Genomic DNA, 24,451 nt, shown 5'->3' on the forward strand with positions numbered 1-24,451 from the left:
CTTTTAGCATAATTGAATTTCATGCATAGAGGTATGCATAAAAGATATGGGAAGTGATAAGATGCATATGAGATGAGTTAGGATGTGATAAGATGAGTTAAGAAGTGATAGGATGTGTACGGGATGAGCTAAGAAATGTATGTGATGGGATAAGATGTATATGGGTTGTGATAGGGTGAGATTATGGATGTGAATGTGGAGGTGGATATATGCATGTAGATGTAGATGTATAGATGTGGATGTGAATGTGGAGGTGGATATATGCATGTAGATGTAGAGGTATGGATGTGAATGTGAATGTGGATGTGGATGTATACATGGAGATGTGGATGTATGCATGTAGATGTAGATGTATGAATGTGGATGTGGATGTATGCATGTAGATGTGAATGTACGCATGTAGATGTGGATGTATGGATGGAATGTGCATGTAGATGTGGATGTGAAAATAGATGCATGGATGTAGATGTGGATGTATGGATGTGAATGTGGATGTGGATGTGGATATATGTATGGATGTGAATATATGATATGTGGATGTGGATATATGTATGGATGTGAATATATGATATGTGATGTGAAGGAATCTGAAGTGATGACATGGAAAATGATGTGATGGGATGAGTACACATATAAATGGAATGTGGAATAAGTAATGTGGATTGATGAGGGATAATGTGGAAAAATGAGAGTTAATATAGAAACTGTATTTGTAAACTGTTTGTAAATGCTGTTTGTAAATGGCTGTTTTATGTCAAGAATGCTGGGGAAGCATTTTGATCGTCTTGTGATTAAGGTCGTGGAGACCTAACTGATAAAGTTGCAACTGTTGACGGAGAGTCAATGGTGGACGTCTCGCGTAGCAAGGTCGGTCGAGGTCTTGACCAGCCTTGGTTCGATTAAAATGGTGAGCTTCCGGTACGGTGGATGAGGGACCAAGGAAGCGGCCTATGAGTGAAGCGCTAGGTCACCTGCGAAGGATCCTAGAGAGGGTGTTGACCATACGGTGCTCGGGCTCTGGGTCACCTAGGATACCCATGCGTGCGTCGAGGAAGATATTGGAACAAGGAGTAAGAGTTGTTTTGTGAAACCGAGCATGGATCTGGTTGATTGACCTTGTTGGTCTTCAATGGGATGAGTCCATAGCTCTTTATATGGATCTGTTGGTTGATCTTGCTGATCTTCATCTTGATTTTTATAAGTGATTATATTACCGAGTATTATGGGCTAGGAACTATTGAAAAGGCCCCTGAGTGGACAGGTGGTGAGCGTTCTGGTTGCCAATGATGCCATAGATACTCTGATGAAGGAATGATGGAAAATTAAGAATCAATCGGATAATTTGGAAGATTGTGATAAGTGATACTAGGGTTCATTAAAGGATTGTTTTAAAACTGGTTGAATATGTGAAAAGGCAATTTCATATTGGGTGTGTAAGTGGTGTGACTAGTTTTATTTTTGCATGAACATCCGGCTAGGGGGCCTTGGAACTCTTTTCCTTAGTACCCGAGACAAAACCTAACCAAATTCTTAATTGGATCCCATCACTACAGTGATTGGGCGGTTGGCTAACCCATGGGACTGGATGGGATTAGGCTAGACTGATGGATCCGTAAATCGAGACTCAATTTCTATTATTACGATAGATAAAGTAAATCCCGGATAGTAATTGTTCTATGGATAGGAATCAACGGCTGTGCCTCCTTGATGGGGAAAAAAGCGTTGATCCCAATGATCCAAGTGCAAGTTTCTTCCTTGATCTGACCGAGTATCTTTATAGGTGCAATCGGATCAGTTTGATCAGTAATGGTCTTGACTACGTTAGAGTAAAAAGTTATCCTGGTGGAATTGCCCGTGCTTTCCGGGTAAGAGAAGTTTTTCCGAGTCCGGTTTTTGAAAAAATCAACGGATTAGTCTCTTGTCCGGATATCTGTGGGACGAGGCCCCGAATGTGGGACCCCTGTCCCGCGCGAGAAATGCTACTTCCGCTGCTAGTACCTCGAATCTGTTGCTCGGTGGGAACAGGGATCTCACAGTTGGTATAAGAGCCAAATTGAAGGCTAATAAGGATAATTAAATTCTTATCTGAAATTGGTAATAAGAATTCAAAAACAGTATTTTCATAATGTATTTTCATTCCGTAAGTTTCTTTAATGAAGAAATTTTAATCAAAGAAATTGTTTTTATAGATGGAAGTTTCCCATTTATCTGGTATTCCCGACCTCACCCAGTCTCAAGATATGATTGCATTTGCCTTCGAGCATCTCATCTCTTCCGCTTCAACTCGAACAAGCCGAGCAAGACTCGCACGCCATTTCGAGGAATTATATTTTCCTAATCTAGTGGAGAGACAACATCATAAGTGGTTTGCAGGGCTATATATCCACGCCCCTTGCAACCAGCATGCAATGCTGAGGCAGAACCTCTCATTGGCCATGATTTTGATAAAGCTGAAAATGGTGCGTGGTATCATACTATATCATTCAACGCCTCAAAATTTCAGACTTGCTTATCGAGTTTATAGACTCTTTAGTTGATTTATCCCTAAGGAGAAAATAATAGCTCCCTTCACAATTAGAGAAATTATGTAACAGGGCATGACTATGGCCTAGTACCGTCGTCTTATGCGTCTCCCGAGGAGATTTTGAATTTTGGAGCCGAGCCACTCTATGTACTTATTGCAACTTGTATATAAATATACAAATGTTTTTCCTGTTATTTAAGTGATTGTTTACGGACGATCGAAAAAAGAAAAATCTGTTTATCGGACATATGTCATAAATCTCCAATAAGATCAACTGAGGAGCCAATTATGTCTAAAATTTATCAAGACGCACAAAAGGTTGTAATTGTGTGATATAATTCATACAAATTGTTATTCAAACTAAAATTTGTAAATAAGTAATTAGGACTTCAATTAGAAGAACCGCAATTGTATGGAACCCTGACTTGCTTGAGGCCTAGACATAATGGTATTTACCTTATAGTTTCGAGTATTATGACTATCCGTATATACCGAGGGTATAACTGCAGCTCTTTATCGGCAGTATATACGAGTAAATCTAAGACTTGAAATTATAAGCGTTAATGCTATCCAGATGATGATTTCGAATGTGGTTGATATGATTTTTAATTCTGTTTGAGAATTGATGCATTGATTTGGATGCTGATTGAAAAATGATAATTTTTGAAATTTAGTTGAAATATAATAACCTGAACGAAACCACAATGAGGGTGAATGGGACGAGTCCCTGTGATGATATTCATAACTGGAATGATGATAATGAATTCAGCAAATCACTAAGAGATTAGTGGATTGTGCTGTCAGATTGCTACTATTAACACTTGACCGGTAGACCAAGTTAAGGGATGACAAATTGAGAACTTACTTGACTGAAATTCCCGTGGTGGAGGAATGTTCAGAAGGAAATTTTTTGGTCTAATGGACCATTATCGTATGAATGATATAAATGAATTATTATTTAATGATGAGTTCTATATAAGGAATATTTATCCCAGTATTCTATTGGGTTGACCAGAATATAAGGAACCCAGAATAAATTTAGATCTTAAGAAAAAAGAGTTGTCCTCTACCTTGCGAGATGAGGACATCTCGCACTTTTTTCTTAAGTGGGGTAGAATGTAAGATTTCTCCCCAACTTTTGAGGTATTCAGAAATAAGAATCTCCCTTCTGATCTTATAACTATTCTCTCTAATATATAAATTTTTGACAGAATCATGAGACGAGGAAACCGTAGTCGTCAGCAGCCAGACCCGGTCTCTGAAGATGACGAACTTGACCCTGACGTTCGCAAGGCTCTTCATAGGACTCAGCCAGGACCCTTCAAAGGAGAAGGGGAGAACCTGGGTGAGACTGTGGAGAAATGGGTGGAAGCCATGGAAGAGTATTTTGACGTCATAGGTTATAATGAGCTGAGCAAAATGGCTCTTGGCCGGTTGAAAATAGTGGAAACAGCCAGGGTAGCATGGAGGAACCACTGTGACACCAACCGTCTGAACAGAAATACTCAATCCTGGAACGACCTAAAAACCTATTTGAGAAAGAGATTTTGTCCCCCTGGATTTTTGGAAACCAAAATGAACAAATTTTTAGAGCTAAAGCAGGAGAACAAAACCATTGAAGAATATCACCAGGCCTTTGCCCTTCTACTCAAATACTCACCACCTCTAGATGAAGAACAGCTCATGGCCAGGTTCATTCGGGGAATGAACGAACCCTTGGACACACTGGTCAAAAATGCCAAGCCAGTGTCCATGGCTGAAGCAGTAAAAATGGCAAAGGATTTTGCCAAAGCCTTTGTAATAAAGGTCCCACCAAAGCCTGCACCCTCTAACTTTAAAAGATTACAATCCCAGGGAAGTACTTCAAACTTTCCACCCCTAAAGAGGCAGCAAGGGCCAATTCAGAATCAGGATGTAGGAAGATTCCAAAGTGAAGGGAGACCCTTCCCCCAGAATACTTTCTCAGGAGGCCCACCTATTTTAAGGATTCAGAACGATGAGCTCAGAAGTGAGAACCGGTGTTTTGGATGCCAAGGTTTTGGTCATCAGTTAAAAGACTGCCCAATGCCTGCCATGTCAAGGGGACAGGGAAGTCTAGGGCCCCGAATTCAGAGACCAACCCCTTCATACCAGTCTAATCAGGGTCCGTCTCACCCAAGCCAGGGTAACCCCAGAAGAACTCCAACCCAACCATCTGTCTCTGTCCAGAGTAACCTCAGAAATCCTTTCCAGAACAGGAACAACCAAAGAGAAAGAATTCCACCTCAGACTGCAGCAGCCAGAGCAGTCACAATTTCAGATGAAGTAGAAGAGGAAAAAAGGGCAGATCTATACTGCAATTGAAAACCAGGGGCTTAATCGACAGTTCTCAAGTCATCCATACTCCACTGTCCACTTCCAAGGCGTAACTCTGGAAGAAGTGATTGAAGAAGAAGAAGAAGATGAAAGAGATCATACTCCACCTGCGAGATGAGGACATCTCGCATTTTTTAAGTGGGGTAGAATGTAAGATTCCTCCCCCAACCCCCTTTTTGATGTCTAGTATCTTTCCATGTAATTAAATCCCTCTTCAGGAATATAACAGATCTTGTTTCTAACAGTTTTAACATAGAGAGAGAAAATATTCTAGAGAGAGAATATTTAGATTTTTAATAATTTTGGATAGAAAATTACCTCATCCTATTAAAATAAGTTCCCCTGAAACAGAAATTCAAAAAGAACTTTCCAATGTGCAATTAGAATTAATTGAAAATGGATATGAAGGACCTTAGCCTAAGGGTCTAGATTTTCGGAAATTTTTGGATTATGGTCCAATTAAGGTTCCTATGGGCCAATAGCATCAATCCATGTGTAGGGAGGAGATAAATCCTATTTGTAAAAGAAGATACCCAAAAATGAGTAAATGCTCACATAAGATGAAGAGCTGAATATGTACAAGGTTTATTAGTAAAAAACTATGAGTAATATCAAAAAAATGAGATAAATTGAGTATCCAAAAATGAGTAAATGCTCACATAAGACAAAGAGTTGAAAATGTACAAGGTTTATTAGTAAAAAACTATGAGCAATATTAAAAATATGAGATATTTTGGGTATAATCATTCCATTTTGACACATATGTAAGGAAGGGGAGTTCTTTAAAGGAGGTGCATATTTTACATGCTTGAATGAGTTTTAAACTCAAAAATAATGTGATATTTTTATCTCTCCTCTCTCTTGAACCAAACCAAATCAAAATGGAACCAAACCGAATCAAAAAGTAACCAAACTAGGTCTAAATCTAGTCCAAATTCAACCAAACTGAATTTAGAAAATTCTAGAATTCAGTTAGGTTTGGTTAGAGCTTCCCTCTCCTATAAATAGAACATGAGTCCTTTGAAAAAAAGGGAATAATTTTACTATGCTAGAGTTATGCTGAAATAATACTAGTTTCTACTATTCTCTAAAATTCTCTCCAAATTGAAGAAATTGGAGCTTCCCTCTTTCTTCAATCCCCATTGGTGGCTCCATCAACATACTTTACCAATTGATTGGTTGGAGGCCTCTACCACCGTGAACAAAGAATCAAGCAATTTGTAAGGTAAATGGTGAATTTTGATCTTTTCTATAATTTCTCAAGGTTTCTCTCTTCTCAACCCCTCTCAAGCTTGAGAACCTTAATTGGAATGGTTTTTGAATGCTATTGAAGTTAATTGATGAATGGTAGTGAAGAGTTACATAATTTGATGAATGCTATTGAAGTTAATTGATTAATGATAGTTAAGAGTTACATAAATTTCCATTTATGTTTAATTCAAATGGTTTTTATGTAATTTCTCTCTCTCACTACTCAAGAAATGGTCATACTCATGACCCATTCTCAATCCAAATGAAGCTTTTCACCTTAATCCAAGATTAATCTATACTTAAGGTCAAATTAATGGCTTTTTTCTATGCTTTTAGTTTATGTATTTCATGAATATTGATGATTCAATCCATTATGGATTAATGATCCAATTAGGGATCATTCTAATTATTTCCTTAATGATAAGCTTTATCCCTTAGAAAAATTGAGTTTTATCAGTCATAGCAGCGGAGCTATGGCAAAATTTTTATAAAAATTACGCATAAAATAATTTCATTCAAAGCATGAAAAGAGGACTTCCTACCATATTCTAAGAATTATCATCTTAGATTAATTAAAAAATAAATATTTTATTATAAAAGAGTTACTTTTAGAATAATTGAATTTCATGCATAGAGGTATGCATAAGAGATGAATATTTTATTATAAAAGAGTTACTTTTAGCATAATTGAATTTCATGCATAGAGGTATGCATAAGAGATGAATATTTTATTATAAAAGAGTTACTTTTAGCATAATTGAATTTCATGCATAGAGGTATGCATAAGAGATGAATATTTTATTATAAAAGAGTTACTTTTAGCATAATTGAATTTCATGCATAGAGGTATGCATAAGAGATGAATATTTTATTATAAAAGAGTTACTTTTAGCATATTTGAATTTCATGCATAGAGGTATGCATAAGAGATGAATATTTTATTATAAAAGTGTTACTTTTAGCATAATTGAATTTCATGCATAGAGGTATGCATAAAAGATATGGGAAGTGATAAGATGTGATAAGATGCATATGAGATGAGTTAGGATGTGATAAGCTGAGTTAAGAAGTGATAGGATGTGTACGGGATGAGGTAAGAAATGTATGTGATGGGATAAGATGTATATGGGTTGTGTGATAGGGTGACATTATGGATGTGAATGTGGAGGTGGATGTATGCATGTAGATGTAGATGTGAATGTGGAGGTGGATGTATGCATGTAGATGTAGATGTATAGATGTGGATGTGAATGTGGAGGTAGATGTATGCATATAGATGTAGAGGTATGGATGTGAATGTGAATGTGGATGTGGATGTATACATGGAGATGTGGATGTATGCATGTAGATGTAGATGTATGAATGTGGATGTGGATGTATGCATGTAGATGTGAATGTACGCATGTAGATGTGGATGTATGGATGGAATGTGCATGTAGATGTGGATGTGAAAATAGATGCATGGATGTAGATGTGGATGTATGGATGTGAATGTGGATGTGGATGTGGATATATGTATGGATGTGAATATATGATATGTGATGTGAAGGAATCTGAAGTGAGGACATGGAAAATGATGTGATGGGATGAGTACACATATAAATGGAATGTGGAATAAGTAATGTGGATTGATGAGGGATAATGTGGAAAAATGAGAGTTAATATAGAAACTGTATTTGTAAACTGTTTGTAAATGCTGTTTGTAAATGGCTGTTTTATGTCAAGAATGCTGGGGAAGCATTTTGACCGTCTTGTGATTAAGGTCGTGGAGACCTAAGTGATAAAGTTGCAACTGCTGACGGAGAGTCAATGGTGGACGTCTCGCGTAGCAAGGTCGGCCGAGGTCTTGACTAGCCTCGGTTCGATTAAAATGGTGAGCTTCCGGTGTACGGTGGATGAGGGACCAAGGAAGCGTCCTATGAGTGAAGTGCTAGGTCACCTGCGAACGACGAAGGATCCTAGAGGGTGCTGACCATACGGTGTCGTGAAGTGTGCGGTACAGCCAGGAAAGTACGAAACTTCTAGCTGTGAGAGTGAATGTCAAATCCAACAAGGAATTTCACGTACAAGATTTCCCAAGGAGTATTGAACATCATTATTTCCATTGACAAATACATGTGTCCTCTTCCCTCAATACATCCTTGAATTCATTCAGATAATTGCACAGAATTGCATGAAATCCCTTTGAACCATTCACATGTGGGCATAATAAAACTTTCTAATTTTTCCAGTATACATGTGTTACATCCAGTGCTCTCAAAACCATTATTTCGAGATGTCCTTTATCACCTGAAAACCTGCCTTAATATCCTAACATCTCACAAGCAAAATATTGCATTTGGCATAGCTTTGACATACTCATAATTTTCAAAATCCATATGAGAAGAAAGTAAGGCAAATTTCCCTCAGCTTCAATGCATTTTTCACCAATCACCGAGCTCCAAATTCCTTAGCCTTTTTCCCATGGTCTCTCTATTCATTTCCAATTTCTTTTTGGTGTATCAAATATTCGATTTTCTCCATTCATATATAGTGAGAATAATTTTTAAGGGAAATAAAACAAACAAACACTTAGCTGGCGATTTACAAACGTGCATCTCTTTATTTGCTTCACCAACCACAAGCTATGCGCCGGTCATACGAAGGTGAAAATTCTGAAGCAGCATCGCTGTGTATTGTCCTTCCAAAATGGATTTTTCCCAGAATTGTATCATTATATAGTACTAGAATTACTCTCTAATTCTAGCACCTACAAAGCATAAGCAGTTAATATATTCAAAGGATTAAATGCTCTGGTAGATTCGACGCTGAACTTCAACGCTGCATAATAATTTTTCCCACTCTCCCTTCGCCGTCTCTCTCCGGTCGTTTTTCCTCTTTCCCGCGGCGATCTCGGTGCCCCTACCCGCCACCTTCTGCCAGCTGTACATACCATTAAAAAGCTGCGCTCTTTCTAGAAATCCCCCAATGTTTTGTTAACCTTAGCACTAAGGTTATAAAACATAACCTTAGCATTAAGGTTAAAGTCCTCAATGCACCTATTATTTCCCTTTTTTCCATTGTTATGGAGTGTTGACCATATATATATATATATATATATATAATCAACTCTTTTTCACCTTTACACCATAACCTTTCTAAAGGTTTTTCTCACGCCTTAGCTCCATTTAGCATCCTTATTGTGCATATGATTTTGCCATTTAAAGCATACGATCAAGATCCCGACCAATATGCACCATTAGGTTCTCTGTCTCAGTGCTAATGTCACAAGCAAAATCCAGTCCTATCAAGGCACAAGATATCTGCTAGCTCCAAAATTCTCCATAAGCATAAAAAAAAATCCTCCACAATTCACACCACACTGTCAAAGGCTTCAAAACCTGGCTCAGCCTCAGCTCATCTTATTGAACCTTATCTACAATATGAACATATATACTCAGGCATCATATAATGATTCGTCATGGCACTTATCCCCATGCATCTGGATGTGTATTTGATGAACGCACATGCACGGTTTCACATCATAGACGTGCCATGGCACGACAACGGTGCTCGGGCTCTGGGTCGCCTAGGATACCCACGCGTGCGTCGAGGAAGATATTGGAACAAGGAGTAAGAGTTGTTTTGTGAAACCGGGCATGGATCTGGTTGGAGGCTGAGCTGGCACTCTTCAGGGGTTGCCCTGATTTTGGCACGGGGGACCCTGATTGGACTGATACGAAGGAGTCTATCTCTGAACTCTGGGACCCTAGCTTCCTTGGCCCACATAAGGAGATGGGCAATCCTTGAGCTGGTGCCCAAACCCCTGACATTCAAAGCACCTGTTCTCACTTTGAAGCTCTTCCCTCTGCATTCTTAAAAGATCCAGAGTTCCTGAGAAAGAACTTCAAGGAGGGAAAGGTCTTCCTTAGTTGGTCGTGATTGCCACATCATTCATCAATCACATCTATAAAGTCATGCTAACCTATCATGTCTATAAAATCATGCCAGCTTATGGCATGACGGTTGTTATAAATACACTTGCAAAATCACGGTTGGGATTGTTATGTCACCAATCATAGCCGAGATTTCTATGTCACCAATCATGGTGTGACATGTACATGGTCCATTTGGCCCCATCCTTCTAGGGATGTGTTTGGTGCATATTTCAACACTAAAGACTTGATGGCCAAGCTAGGACTAGGATCCCCACAAATGGTGGTGAACCCACATATTATGAACCAAGTACTTATCCATGTAACATGAATTTGTTTGTTAGAACGACGCTCTCAAGAGCTTGAAGAGTTGCCCATAGACAAAGTGACTTTGTAGAGGGTAATAGAGGAGCACTTTAGTAGTCTTAGTAGAAACTAAGGACTTGATTGCCAAGCTAGGACTGGGATCCCCATTAAAGGAACAAGCAAAGAAGTTGATATTGAAGATAACCCCAACGAGACCCCTACCATTCCTCCAACAACACCAACACCAACTCATACTATGATGAGCAGGAGTATGTAGAAGACGAGGTACCAAGAAGACCGCCCGCACCAACGCATACTATGAGGAGTAGGAGCAAGTAGAAGATGAGGTACCAAAGAAGACCGCCCACACCATGAAACTCCAAACGAACCTACCAAAATTGAGAGCTACTTGAAGTTGTGGATGCTTTCCCAAGCAGAATGCCGATGGTGGAACTAGAGATCTTAAGCTAGGTCCCAAGCCCTTCAATATAAAGCTAGCAAATCCTGCAAGGCCGCTCACACCATGAAACTCCAAAAGAACCTAGCAAAATTGAGAGCTACTTAAAGTTGTGGGGGTGCTTTTCCAAGCACGATGTTGATGGTGGAGCTAGAGATCTTAAGCAAGGTCCGAAGCCCTTTAATAGAAAGTCAATAAATCTCCCAAGCACAAGATAAAGTAGGTGTTTAGGAACTAACAAAGTGAACCTTTCAAACTATAGTTGAATTGATGCAAGAATCCAAACCATCACAAAAGTTGGACCCTCTACTTCCAAGAAACATGACCGTAAAGAGAGCATTCAAGTAAGCTCTAGAGATGAAGTTGAGTTAGTAGTTAAGCGGAAAAGATGGGAGGAAGAGGAAAAAGAAGAAGAATCATACAATCCACTCCTAGTCTAACTACAAGAGATGGACAAGTCAACATGCATGGCAAGCCACTCCTAACTACAAGAAATGGACAAGTCAACCGAATTAGAAAAGGGTATCCTCCAGTGCCTCCACCCGAAGTACAACAAAGTACAAGAATATATGCAAATAGGCCAACAAACAACATTACAAAATGGAAGCTTATGTCTCTAACTTAAGAATTCTTATGACCCAGATCATCGAAATGAATTGTCATGTGCAGCAGGCCTACACCAACAAAATCCTAAAATGGTATGCTTGTAGCCTGAAGCGGGAGAATGAGAAAGCAAAGGAATAGGTGGACAAGTATAACAAAAGAAAGCTACAAGATAAGGACATACGGACACCAACTAGGAGCTCAGCACAACAAAGATCCAAGACCTTCTCCAATTATTGGTAGACCAAAAGCAAGAACTCATGTGGGAAGGGGAGCATCATAGAAAGCTCTACAGATCCAAGTCAAAGGCATCAAAGAACAACATGTGGTAGAGGTAATAGCAGATATAAAAGTCAAAAGCCCACACAACCCTTATTAAGGTTAAAAACCAACTTAGCAATGAGGAGGACAGTCACATAACACTTTATAAGAGGCTAGAATAAAAGGAGAAAAAGGTGCAGGCCATGTAATTTGGATTAAAAGCTCAGATGATGGCAACTATGGAAGGCCAAGTAGCTTAAGCCAAAGAAATGTACGAGCACATGCACCAATGACATCCAAAAGTGAACAATCTCAAAGGATCCTTACAAGCCACAAAAATTGGATTAAAAGCTCAGATGGTAGCTTTGGAAGGCCAAGCAAGCCAAAGAAGCTTATGAGCTCAGTTGCACAAATTATGACATACTTAGAAGCTTTGCAAACGCAAAAAGTCAATATATTTCAAAGCCAGGAGATTGACCACCTTAATGAATAGATCCTAGATTCTCACAAAACTCCAAGAAAAGGTCAATATCCTCACAAAAGAGAAGGAAGATTTAGCTACTCAACATAGACAACTCACTACAACCAACAGTGAGACAGGAAGATGTGGCGGCCAAGGCACTAGAAGCACAAGATGAAAGGTGGAATCTCTCCAATAGCAATTAGGCCATCAAATCAAGCCTAATTAAGTTGACAATGATACCTATGGTAATCTAGTAGAAAGGGTAGCCCCTTTGACCTTCCAATGGCTCCCACAAACCCTTCCCAAAACTTCACTCTATTTTTTATTTCACTAACCCTATCCCTCTACCAATATAACATAAACTTAAGTGAGAAACTAACACAAGGGGATATAACATTAATAAAACAAAATATTATGCATACCCCACAATCATTATGGCTATCTTTAATTGGAATCTAGAGCCAAGGGAGGGGGAATCAATATATACATACCCCCTCCATCCCAATTCTACTTAATTTTTTATTTTGGTGTACATTACTACTACTAAATTCCACTAACTTTACCAAAGGTGAGGAGGTCTTAGAACTCATGAAACCTACTAACATTGATTCTTTTGTTAACCCCCTCCCCAAAATTCAAAAAAGCCTAGGGTGGATTCTCACACACAAGTGAAGTCATGGGACACTCATCAATATCTACTTCTACTTACCATCCTTACGGTATTATAAAACTTTTTGATATCATATGTGCACGTCTACATACTCTCCTAACCACACTTGTGTATGATTTAGATCAAATGCACATAGAATACTCTTCACTCCCTGAGGAAGAGGATCTACATGCCCTTCATGATTTCTTCATCTCTAAGAAGCCTCCATAATTTTCTTTAACTAATAGGGATAAGAATGAGCATGAAAAAGATGAGGAACACACTTGCCTAATGTTTAGTTCTATAAAATCATACTTATCTAGTATTTATGATAATAAAGATAAGGGGAAAACTAACTCACCACACTAACCAAGAGTGATTTCTCTTCCACTTCTTTTGAATTTACAACTAACCCACTAGCCCCCAAGGAAACATTGGATGGCTAGCTAGGCGCTGAACCTACTACTCATAGCACCATCAAGAAGAGCCAACAAATTGCAACAAAGATCCAACCTTGAATCTCCCAATATAATATTATGAGCAAGTAATCATCATAGGTAATCCATTTCTTAAACCCCATCTCATGTGATAAGCTCCCTTTTACAGATAACACCTTTTGATCCAACTTCAATAGGGGGCTACGTAACTACCCCATAAGTAACACATCTACCATATCCCTTGGTAGGGGACATGCCATAAGAGGTGGATCTCGCATAGTTGGATCACAACAAGAGTCATTGTGGATAAATATAGTAAGGAGCTCAAGGCTTATGAATCCATGGCTTGTTGATTTACTAGAAATCCACCTTATCACATTCATAATTTCCCATGATTATAAAATATGGAAGTAGGACAGTAACACAAAGGCTATAAAGAAATCCAGCCTGATGCTAATGATGCAACCAAGTCTAGGTAGAACAATTTGGTATATCTTGCCATTCTAGAGGGTTCCATCTCCTTGAAAAATCAAGTAATATGCTGACATGTATAGGGAATTTCCATGGCACCTTAGAATTTATCCAATTTACATGCTAATTAAAAGAATATTTACTGACAAAGAGTTAAAGAAAATGTGGGACCAAGACTTGCATTTCATTTAAAACTTCCCCTACTTATAGCATAGTAGGTTTAATACTCTAAATAAGTAAAGATAGTTTATTCTCACACAATAGTGTACATGCATATTAACCCCATTTTAAGGTCTACTTATCATCTCTCTACTACATATGATAGATAGTATAACAAAAGTCATGAAATGGAACTATAAAGGCTGTAATTATGAGAAAGGCTAGCCATGTCCAAGCCTATGTAACTTTTGTAGTCATTTGGTTCATCTCTTTTTAAGTTTTCGGAACCTGATGTGAATAAGTGCCATTTGTATAAATGCCAAATTCTACTAATACAAAGACACAATCCCCCTTTGTGTCAATTGAGTCTAGTTCTTATCTCCTTGCTCTCTTGTGTGTCTATGGTGTGTGAGAGAGAGTTGAGAGGAGATAGTACACCATTCTTGGTGCATGTTCCTCTTGTGCAAGGATACTTTGGTAGGTTCCATCAACACATATTTTATAAAGTTGAAACTATTATTGATACCATAAAATCTCTTATTTTTCTTTACTTTTTTAAATTAGTCCAGAAGTCATGTAAAAGATAACTCATATAGTGAGAATATACATTTCCATTTTGTGAGATTAAGAGCACTTGCGTTTGTTTGTGTGTGTATAAGTGCAAGGGTAGAGAGGAATGTTTGTATGTGTATGGGGAAAGGAAATATCTTGGTGACATCTTGAGGAAGGAGGCAAAGGAGTGGAGCTAGCAACAACCACTAGTGTAGCTTGGAGTCTTCAAGAGATACGAACTTGGATCTAGCAAGCTTCCCACAACATGTTAAGTCAAGCATTATCCTTTGCGTTTGAGGAGTAGCCATTAAAACAATCCTAGTTGGCCACAAGTTGTCCCCCTTGATGATAAGCCTTCTGATTCCCCTCTTGATACATTGTTGAAGCCCATACTCCAAGGTAGCATGTGCTCAGATTCATTGCCAGTCTACACCTACAATTGAATCCCTTCTTGAAATACTTGTTTACCTTGTGGGTCAAATAAAACTATACCTCCACTAGCAATTCTTGAGCTTCTCTTGAAAGCGCCATCAAAAAATAGAGTGAAAGTATCTCATAGCCTTGTTTTAGGGTCCTTCATTTTTATGGCACTGGGATCGTGGAAGTAGCAGCCATCGTTGTCCGGCGTAACCAGATGTGCCGATTTCCCTCATAGAACATTTGATCTTCAAGGAGAGCTTTAGGGACCCACCTGTAGGTTGTTGTGGCATGAGGGTGGGGTGTGTGCTTATATCGGGTTTGCTACTTGGGAGGTCTTTGCATGAGGGTATCCTATACTCTGCAGGCTTGTGGTTGGGGGATTGAATGTCAACGCAAGGCACGAGTGGTGGGTCATGCCGGGGTTTGAGGGGGAAGGTTGGACCTTTGGCCGAGGAATCCATAGTCCCAATAGTTGGTATAGCTCCCCAGACTCCTAGATTAGACTAGAGTGGATTACTTTTACTTTGCCCTTGTCTAGGGTCTGCGGTGGTGTGGTAGCTCTCTTTGACTGGCGTTCCATGTCCTTATCCCTGGGATTTGGATCGTTTGATTGTGCTCTTTTTTGTTTGTTCTCTTTTGAAGGTACAAACGTACGTTAAAGAAGGTATGGGCATACGCTAGAGTAGGTATGGGCATATGCTTTAGAAGGAAGGGATGCACGCTGATAAGGGTAAGATCATTCCCCAAGGGAAAGAATGGATGTGTAGTGAAGATAACGGGTACGACCGTTCTTGCTAAGGGAAGGAATGGATGTACACTTTGGAAGGAATAGGCATGGAGTTAGAGAGGGAACAGGCATACACTTTAGTTATTAGTATGGACATACACTTTCTAGGGTTGGTAGGCCTCCTAAATGCGCCAAAATGATGTGTCTTTTGATAGCTACCCTTTAGAACGAACAGGCATGGATTTAGAGGGAATGTGCATACACTTTAGTTAGTATGGGCATACACACTTTCTAGGGCTAGCAAGTCTTCTAAATGCACCAAAATGACATGTCTGATAGCTACCCTCTGTTATTCTCTCGACTATACACTTATACCCTCCTTCAATGCTCTTTATGCTCCTTTTAATGCACTTTATTCCTTTTTAATGCTCCTTGATCTCATTGATGAGTTAGATTTGGGAGGATTTGTTTGGCTCGGAGGAATGAACGGTCATGCTAAGAAGCATATGATTTGCAAAGTGAACGCCATTGATCTCATTGATGAGTCATATATGGGAGGATCTAGCTAGAAGGATTGAACGGCCATGCTAAGAAGCATACAATCGTATTCGTATGTCTGAGAAGTGAATGCCATTCACTTCTTACAAAAATTGGCCAAAATGAAATGCACCAAGTTTCCCTCCTAATATCTATGTGATTTTTGCCCTTTCTTAATGTTTTTTTATGGTTTTCTTTTTGTGGATGGATTGGGCTAGCCCCAAGCTATCCAATGATTCCTAGAATGCTTAACAAAACCTAATGTCCTAAGATTAATTAAAAAATTAAGATATACTTATGTAATTTTTTAAGCTAATTTTGAAGGAAACAAGAAATTAATGAACCTCAAGGGTGGTTGCAGGATTTTTGTCCACTCAGGCACCCTGTAAATAGTAAAAAAACATGCATTTGTTTACCTTTAGCAGCTAATCTCTCCTAGCTAAGAAAGTTATTTCCTTTCAAGTTCTTTTGTTGGAACATCATGTGCAAAGTTGGGAATATCAAGGTGTAAATGATACTATTAATGTGATCAAGGCATATTGGTGCATAGACACAAGGAAGCATGGCATCCCCCTTACCTTTGTCAAAGATTCAATTGTCTTATGTGGTTGCAACTTCAATGACATACAAGCTCCACATTTTATTTCTACATTGCCCCCAAAAAGTGATCAGGTGAAAATCCCAAATATAAAATGGATGATTGATAGGTGTCATGGAGCAAGAGTTGATGGACATTATGATCAAGCACAAAGTTAGACTAGTGTTTAAGAAATCTTCCAAAAATAGTGTGTCTTTGGAAAGCATGGTCAATGAATACATATGCCATCATGGCATGAATGTTGAATGTAGGGTTAAAGAGGAGATAAGGTTGTGGAAATCTAAGAAAGTTGGATGCCCTTTCAGGGTTATGGTGAGATATGTTGGTGATAGTGATAAGGCTTCCATCTCATTGTAAAATGTTTACGAGAGACGTGTTCTTGTAACACGGACTCATATTTGTATCATTTACCAGTGTACCCATGTGTCAAAGTAAGCTGCATTCACATAGAAAAATTGAAAGGCTTGACAAAAAGAAAAAAATAAAGCAACCTCAAACATGGCATTCAAAGCCAAAAAATGCCAATAAAGCAAGTATGGAAAAGGTAATATTGCAAGCCCAAAGCTACTGTGAAGGTGCAACCCAAGTTTGGATTCCAAAAAGGCAAATCGTGCTTCCAAATAAGAAGAGGTATGCACCTAGGAAGAACTCTACACCAAAACAAAGAACCCAACATCTAAAACACCATTCTCAATCCTTAAGAATCCACCAAAGATGGGTACCTAAAAACCTAGTTTAGGCTTAGGGATACTATGAGGGCAATACCATCATATGGGTGCCTAAATATCATAAGATTAATCAAGTTTCATCATCAACTCAAGGAGCCCAACATAATTGCATGGTGTGGGGAGGACCAACGTAAAACCAGCCTAACCACATAAATAACTACACTCGCCTACTCCATAAGGAATTGCTTATCACTTCATCTAATTAATAGATGCGATTGGATATGTCTTTATAGGTCATCTACATGAACCCACTCTTTGAACTAGTAGCATTTGAAGTTGCAAAATCTCACTGGGCAAACATAAGAACCTAATCTCCTAAAAATGGAGATAGACACAAGAACTTGTTTCTCATGTGTTAGACAAACAAATGCCAATTGGCCACAAGAACCACTATCTAAATAAAGTTAGAAGCCCAAGAACCTCCCATAAACACAGTATGCTGAATCATCATCAGAAGGAGTGAAAAGGTTAAAGACTTCATCAATAATTGTTGTTGTTGCTAAGATGAAAGATGAGCATAAAGGGTCATATTGGACTCATGAATGTTTAACTCTTGCAATCAAATACTTTAAGGGTCAAATGACAAAGAACAAACAATTATTTCAATAGCATTCACCACCATTATTCTTTAAAAATCATGCCCATGATTATAAAATCACATCAAACAAAACTCATATACAGATAAGTAAAGTGGTGATTACTAATGGGTCCACCTTAGAATGGACAAAGAATTTTGTCCATTCTAAGAATCCAACAAAGTTTTTTCACCAATGATTATCTTAAGAATCATGCTTGTGATTCCACAATCATGCTTGCCAAAGATTAGTACAAGTAATCACGCGTGTGATTCCACACTATGATTTTGTGGAATCACACCCATGATTCTAAAATCACGCTTGCTAAGGATAAATATAAGGTCAAGGAATGGTATATGAACAGTGATCCATAAGCATGAAGGAGTATGCCTGAGCCTCTACATCGAGAATCCCATAAGGTTTGACTATAGTCATGCCAATCACGGCCATGATTCCCTAATCACGCCTCTAGAAGTCATATGAATTGATCATTTACACATACAAGAGGGTTACACGTGATATGTACATCATTAGAACAAATAAGAACATAATCCAAGTTATCGTGATTTTTAAATCATGCCTATGCCACCTAAAACATGGCCGTAATTCCATAAAAAATTCTTTAAATGCCAAACATAGGTCAGATATTCCTCATGAAAGCCTACTACATCAACAAAAAAGAAACACATTTGGTAATTCAAAGTTTTTCATCACCATAATTTTTTCCACATCATCTAAAACATGCAACCATTTCCATGGTTGGTTAATCACGCCGTTGCAAAATCATAGTTTTGCCAAAAATGTGTCCAAATGGATTGTAATCATGCCAATTTCTTTCAAACTGCACTCCACATGCCTATCCTATTGTGTTTCATTAATTCTTACTGTCATGATCTTTCCAAGAATCATGCCTGTGATTCCTCAAAATCACTTCAACAAAATATCATCCAAGTGTTTAATGCATCATATTTTGGAATTCTCTCATTATGTCTAAACTACTAAAGTCATCTCCCCTTAGTATACATGAAATATTATCACCAAGATTCTTTCGAGAATCATGCCCAGATGTGATTCTTATCTTTGCATAATCACACTAACTTTTCTATCTCAAATTCCATCATAACCATCTCTAACATGTGTTTCCCCTCATTTAAAATGCATAGAAATCATCATCTTGTGTAAAAAGAGGTTTTTCATCACCATGATTATTCAACAATCATGGTTATGATTTTGGGCCACCTACAAAATTGAGAGATAGAGGAGGCTAAAACTCATTCAGCTGTGTAACATAATCAAAGAAAGCATCTACTCAGTGAGTATATTTTTACTCACCCACTAGTGGAAACCTTGCATCATTGTCATCGCGCTCGTGATGATACCTTCCAAGTACATCTCTCTATGGGGGAACCATTGTGGGTGTATGCATGACCCATGGTATGACCCATCACTTGGAATTTCTTAAATTTTAGCCTGACCACTGAGCACACCAATGATCTTGTCTAAATAGCCTCTGATCCTTTAACAAATGGATCCACAACCTTGCAAGCGAATTAATCCTCTCCAAATGTTTTAACTGCAATAACTCCAACAAGAGTTTAAGGACTCACCACTTTTATACTCCATGATATATTAGCTTAACCAATGGTCAAAACTACAAAGCTCAGGTAGGACTCATGGTCTTTTACCTTTTTTGGTTGGTTGATTTTGTTTGTGGGTTCTTCTATTACATCTAGTTCCATGGGCATGTTTTCAAAAATACCTGCCCCTATTGGGGTAGGTGTTTCCCTAGTATATTTTTAGTGTCAAAACCACCATGGGGTTGGGCACCTGATCATATCTTCTAATGAAGTTGTGGATGCCCTTTAACATGTTGTCTTCAGTGCATGTCCATTGAGGCATCGGAGGAGAAAACCATGGAAAGTTGAATAGAAGCTTTGGGTTCTTTGTCTACTCCTCATGCAAGAGATTCCAAGCCCATCTTCATTGAATCACCAAGTATTCAGGGTTTATGTGGAGTGTGCATGGTGCCTTATAGTAGGGCTTCAGTAAGAAGGCTCGCCTCCAGGCCGGTTGCTTGTTCATGAGATCAAACGTCATGGGATGAGTAGCACGGGTGGCCAATGGTAGCCCCACATTATCAAGGGGGATGCTTGTGCTTCCAGTTGTGATGCTTTGCATTGATGTAGGGACACAGGGCGTGGATGTCCATGTGATCCATGACCTTTGTGAGCGGCTTTGCTTGGAGTTGTCGAGATCAAGCAAGATCCGAATTTCCTGCACTTGAACTCTGTTCAATCGAGTGGGTCACACCAATTTAGTGGGTTGAGTAGAGGGTCGACTTCCTCATGCTCAAGTGGTGGCGATGGTGGGATCTCACCTTCTTCTAAAGGTGGGGGAGGGGTTTATTGGTGGTGGCAGTGACGAGGTTGGAGGGGTGGGTGATGATGAGGAAACAGTGGCGAGGTTGGCATGAAGGACTGGGGGAGGCCTGTTGGCCGATGTTGAGGGTAATTCTGTAAGGGCGGTGGGCATGCCTAAGTTCAGTGTCAATGTGGGAGGTGAGGGGGGGTGGTGAGGGAGGTGGAGTGGGAAAATGAATGGGTGCAGATGATTGTGAGGGGAAGAGGGGGAGTGTTGTGGTGCCAGGTGGGGGTGGGGGCGGTTGTATCCTTGTGCTTGGGTGAGAGGAGCTGGGGGGCGAAGGTTGATGGGGGGGAGATGAGGGTGGGGGTGGTTGAGGGGGTTGCGCTCTCGGGGCTCCATCGCCTCCGCCGTTGTTGTTGTCATGGTTGCTATCATTGTCTTCTTTACCTGAGTAATCTAGTTTATGTGCTCGGAAGAAGACCTTGGTATCCGTAGCTTCCTTGGGGGTAAACTCCATTAGAAATGCCACATGTGAGTCATCAAATTGCATGATGCCCGTCACTTACATGACCTCCATTTGGATATGACATCTGCACATGAAGAATCAGGAGGCTAGCTGTGGAGTATGGGGGGAGCTCATCTTGGCGGAGGGAGTGGTAAGCTGCATAATCTCCCATCCTTTGTGGTGGAGGTAGGTGTCTACTATCCATTGGGATGGGTATGGGTAAGGACACAGCCCCTATACGGGGCAGAGAGGTTGATTACATCATTTGAGTCCTTGGGCATCCTGAAGCCGAGGAGGTGCGACTAGCTTATGAGGTTTGCCTAGAGAGGGTGGGTAGGAAGGTCGAAGAAGATTTTGGGGTGTGTGAAGGAAATGATGCCCTAGAAGAAGAACTCAGCGAGGAGGGCGATGTTGTGGAGTGCGATCTTGGTGAGGATATATACGTATGTGGTGTGGGAGATGGGTTCGTTGTGATGAATATGTCATGTTGAAGCAAGTTGAGGTGGACAGTCCTGTAGTAGAGGTCGAGGAGATGGTACGAGATTTTGGGAGGGATGGCAAGGATAGTAGCTCCATCGCAGGAACCTTAAGGAATACAAAGTCACCTTCTGCAAAGGTCACCTTTCTACGTCCTTTATCCGCATAAGTTTTAGCGCGATCCTGAGTGCTACGAATGCTCTCACGTGCAGCTCTGAGCATATCATTCATAACTTTAAGGAAATCCTTAACAGATTGAATCTTCTCCTTTTCTAGGCCTACAACCATCGGAGATCTCGGCTGGAATCCATACATTAACATGAATGGTGTAAACCCATTGCTGAGTGTTTGGAGCTGTTATAGGCAAACTCCAATAAGGGCAAGTACTCTTCCCAATTAGATTTCTTCTTACTAACATAAGAACGCAACATATCCTCTAGAATTTGGTTAACTCTTTGTCCATCAAGGTATTGACCTTCTTCTTAGTGCCATTGGAGGAGGGGCTAGAGGGTGTTTGTTGTGGCTATGTGGCTCTTGTTTCCGTGGCTTCCAACTGCACCTCTTTTTGGTGGAGCGTCTCCTCTATTATCTCACGGTAGCATTGGAAGTTGAGATTTGTTCTCTTGAGGGGCCTCTTCTGCGGTTGTAGCTCTTTGGTGGAAGTTTTTGGTTGCAGCTTGGGTGAGAGAAAGGTCGTGTGGTTAGCCTACTATGTTGCCTCCTGTGCTACTTGGAGATGGTGCTAGAGTTTTGAAATAGAGGAGAGGGAATTGCCCAAATGCTACTCCTTTTCATCAGAGAGGACCTGCTCTACAAATTCATGTTGTTGAGGGTAGATGTGTTCAGGGTCTCTGCATTTTGCTACTCTTGAGCCTTCACAAGCAACATTTGTTGATGTGCCAATCAAGCAATCTCATGCTAGTGGTAGATGCATTCCATCATTCGTGTGATAACTTAAGCTCACGGGTCATGTTTGAGAAGCCTAGGAAAATTTTGGTACTTCCCCATGTGACGCATGGACGCTCTCTGCATAAGCTTCACTGGATTTGAAGTTGCTAGTATGTGCCCAATGGAGGGTTTCCATGGTATTGAATTGGGATGATTGAGGAGAGGAAGGGCTTGCTTTAGAGTAAGGAGGGGGGAAAGGAGAAGATCATGCGGGGGGTGAGGTTTCAAAAAGGTTTTGTTACAAAAAATCTTGCCATTGTTCCTCCTCCTCAACAGCCTTGTTCCTGCTCCTTAGCTTCGTGCTCTTCGGGGGTGGGGCCCTGGCTAGATTGGGGGGGAATAAGCTCTTTGCCATTAGGATCCAGGTGATGGCGCTTTGTCGATGGTCAATTTGGAGAGGATTTGGGGGGAGGCAGATGTTAGGCAAAATTTTGTAAAGATGTTTTGGGCTTGTGTACATATGGGACGCATGGCATGCAAAAAAGCTTTACCTTGAATGCCCTGGCAGATGTACGGAGTGGGTGGTTTGGTAGTAGGCTAGTACAGGCTTGTCCGGAGCGTGGTCTGCTAGAGATGGTATCAGTTGTTCAGTTGCTTTGTATGTGTGCGCATCCCAAAAATAAGTGCACTTGTAGGTTGTATTCGAATGCGTGTGCTAATGGCATGTGGGCAAGAAATGAATGGCATTAGTGGGATGTGGTTTAAGGTAGTGTGAACAGCCTTAAATAATAAAAAATTTAATATGAGGATAAAAGGCTTTAAGTTTCTGGAAAAATGAGCAAGGGTGGCGGTTGCCAATAGTATCCTGACAAGTTTGACCGTTCACATGCGCTAAAGGATGGAGGAGGCCATATGTCAACCAGCAGATAAACTTATTGTATGAGAAGGGGAGGAATCGCCAACAAAAAGGAAGGTTGACTGTGCGAAAGAGAGCCTCTGGTAGCGGTGATTGCTTGAGAGGGCCACCTGGTACACTGCCGTAGTAGCTGCAGCAAACAAGAGGGCGAGGTCATCAACTGCAGCGTGGGTAGTAAAAGTGAAGAGGTGCGCCAACTGCAACGTAGCAGAGGGAAGAGCCGTCACTAAAAGTGGTGGTGCGATGAGTTCCTCGTTGAGGGGCCGCCTAGGGTAACGATGGTGGTGTCAAACTAAAGCAAAAGAAAGAAGAGGTTGGCACCAACAGTAGAGAACGTGTGGGTCGACAGCGGTAGAGAAGAGGTGGCGACTGGTAGCGAAGGGAGAGAGCAGAGTGAAGAAGAAGCTAAGCGACGACTGCAAGCTAGGAAGGAGAGCATGCCATCTGCAATAAGAGAAGAGGAGGTGGTGTCAATGGGAGTGGAAGGAAAAAGGCAGGCGTCGACTGAGGAGGAAAATTGCAGGCCGGGACTACAGAGAATCAAGGAAAAAGCGAGGTGTCGATTGAGGAGGAAAAAGTGAGCATCAACAGCCACGTCCAAGGTGGTGGCGTCCACTGCAACAAAAAAAATGAAGAAGGAGAGGAGATAGGTGTGCTTCTTATTCTCTGAGGCTGGTGATGCCAAAGAGAGTCTTTTGCATGTGTGTACTTTGTTGAGGATGCTGCCTCTGAGTGTAGAGCTCGCAGCTGAGGTGATGACATTTTGAGAGAAAAGGTGAGAGAGGGATTAGCCAAGATGAATGGGGGACAGCCTTGTGAGTATACATCTTGTGTGTTGACTTGAAAGTGTCGTGTATGTGAGATGTTTGTGTGAGGAAAAGCTTCTGTGTTAGAAGAACCTTGTATGGAAATGTTGGTTGGGAATTCAAAGATGAAAGATACTGGTGATATATCTGGTTATGGTTGTGTGTTGGTATCCTGTGTGTGTTGATTTGCAGGAGAAGGCGTGATTGACGTGTTTGGTGGTGTAGTCCATGGGTTTACACTCTCACAGTGCACTTTGTGCCAGCCTTCGATTACCTCGTCATGCACACAGTGGAAGTGTATGTGTTGCCGGGTGATTACTTGTCTATGGTGCCCCTGTTTTGGGCTCTCTTTCTGGTGTGGATGGTGTGGTGAATTGTGTGAGAAGTGTTCTAGCCAGTGTGCTAGTGGTGCCCCAAGTTCGTGGTGTTTTCCAAGGCTATTGGATGGACAGCTATAGAGGTAGGTGATTCCGTGTCTGGAATTTCCGACAGCTTTCTGGTGCCCCTA

Source organism: Cibotium barometz, chromosome 35 (assembly GCF_041138505.1).
Source record: "Cibotium barometz isolate CiBa-2024 chromosome 35, ASM4113850v1, whole genome shotgun sequence".
NCBI classification, from domain to species: domain Eukaryota; kingdom Viridiplantae; phylum Streptophyta; class Polypodiopsida; order Cyatheales; family Cibotiaceae; genus Cibotium; species Cibotium barometz.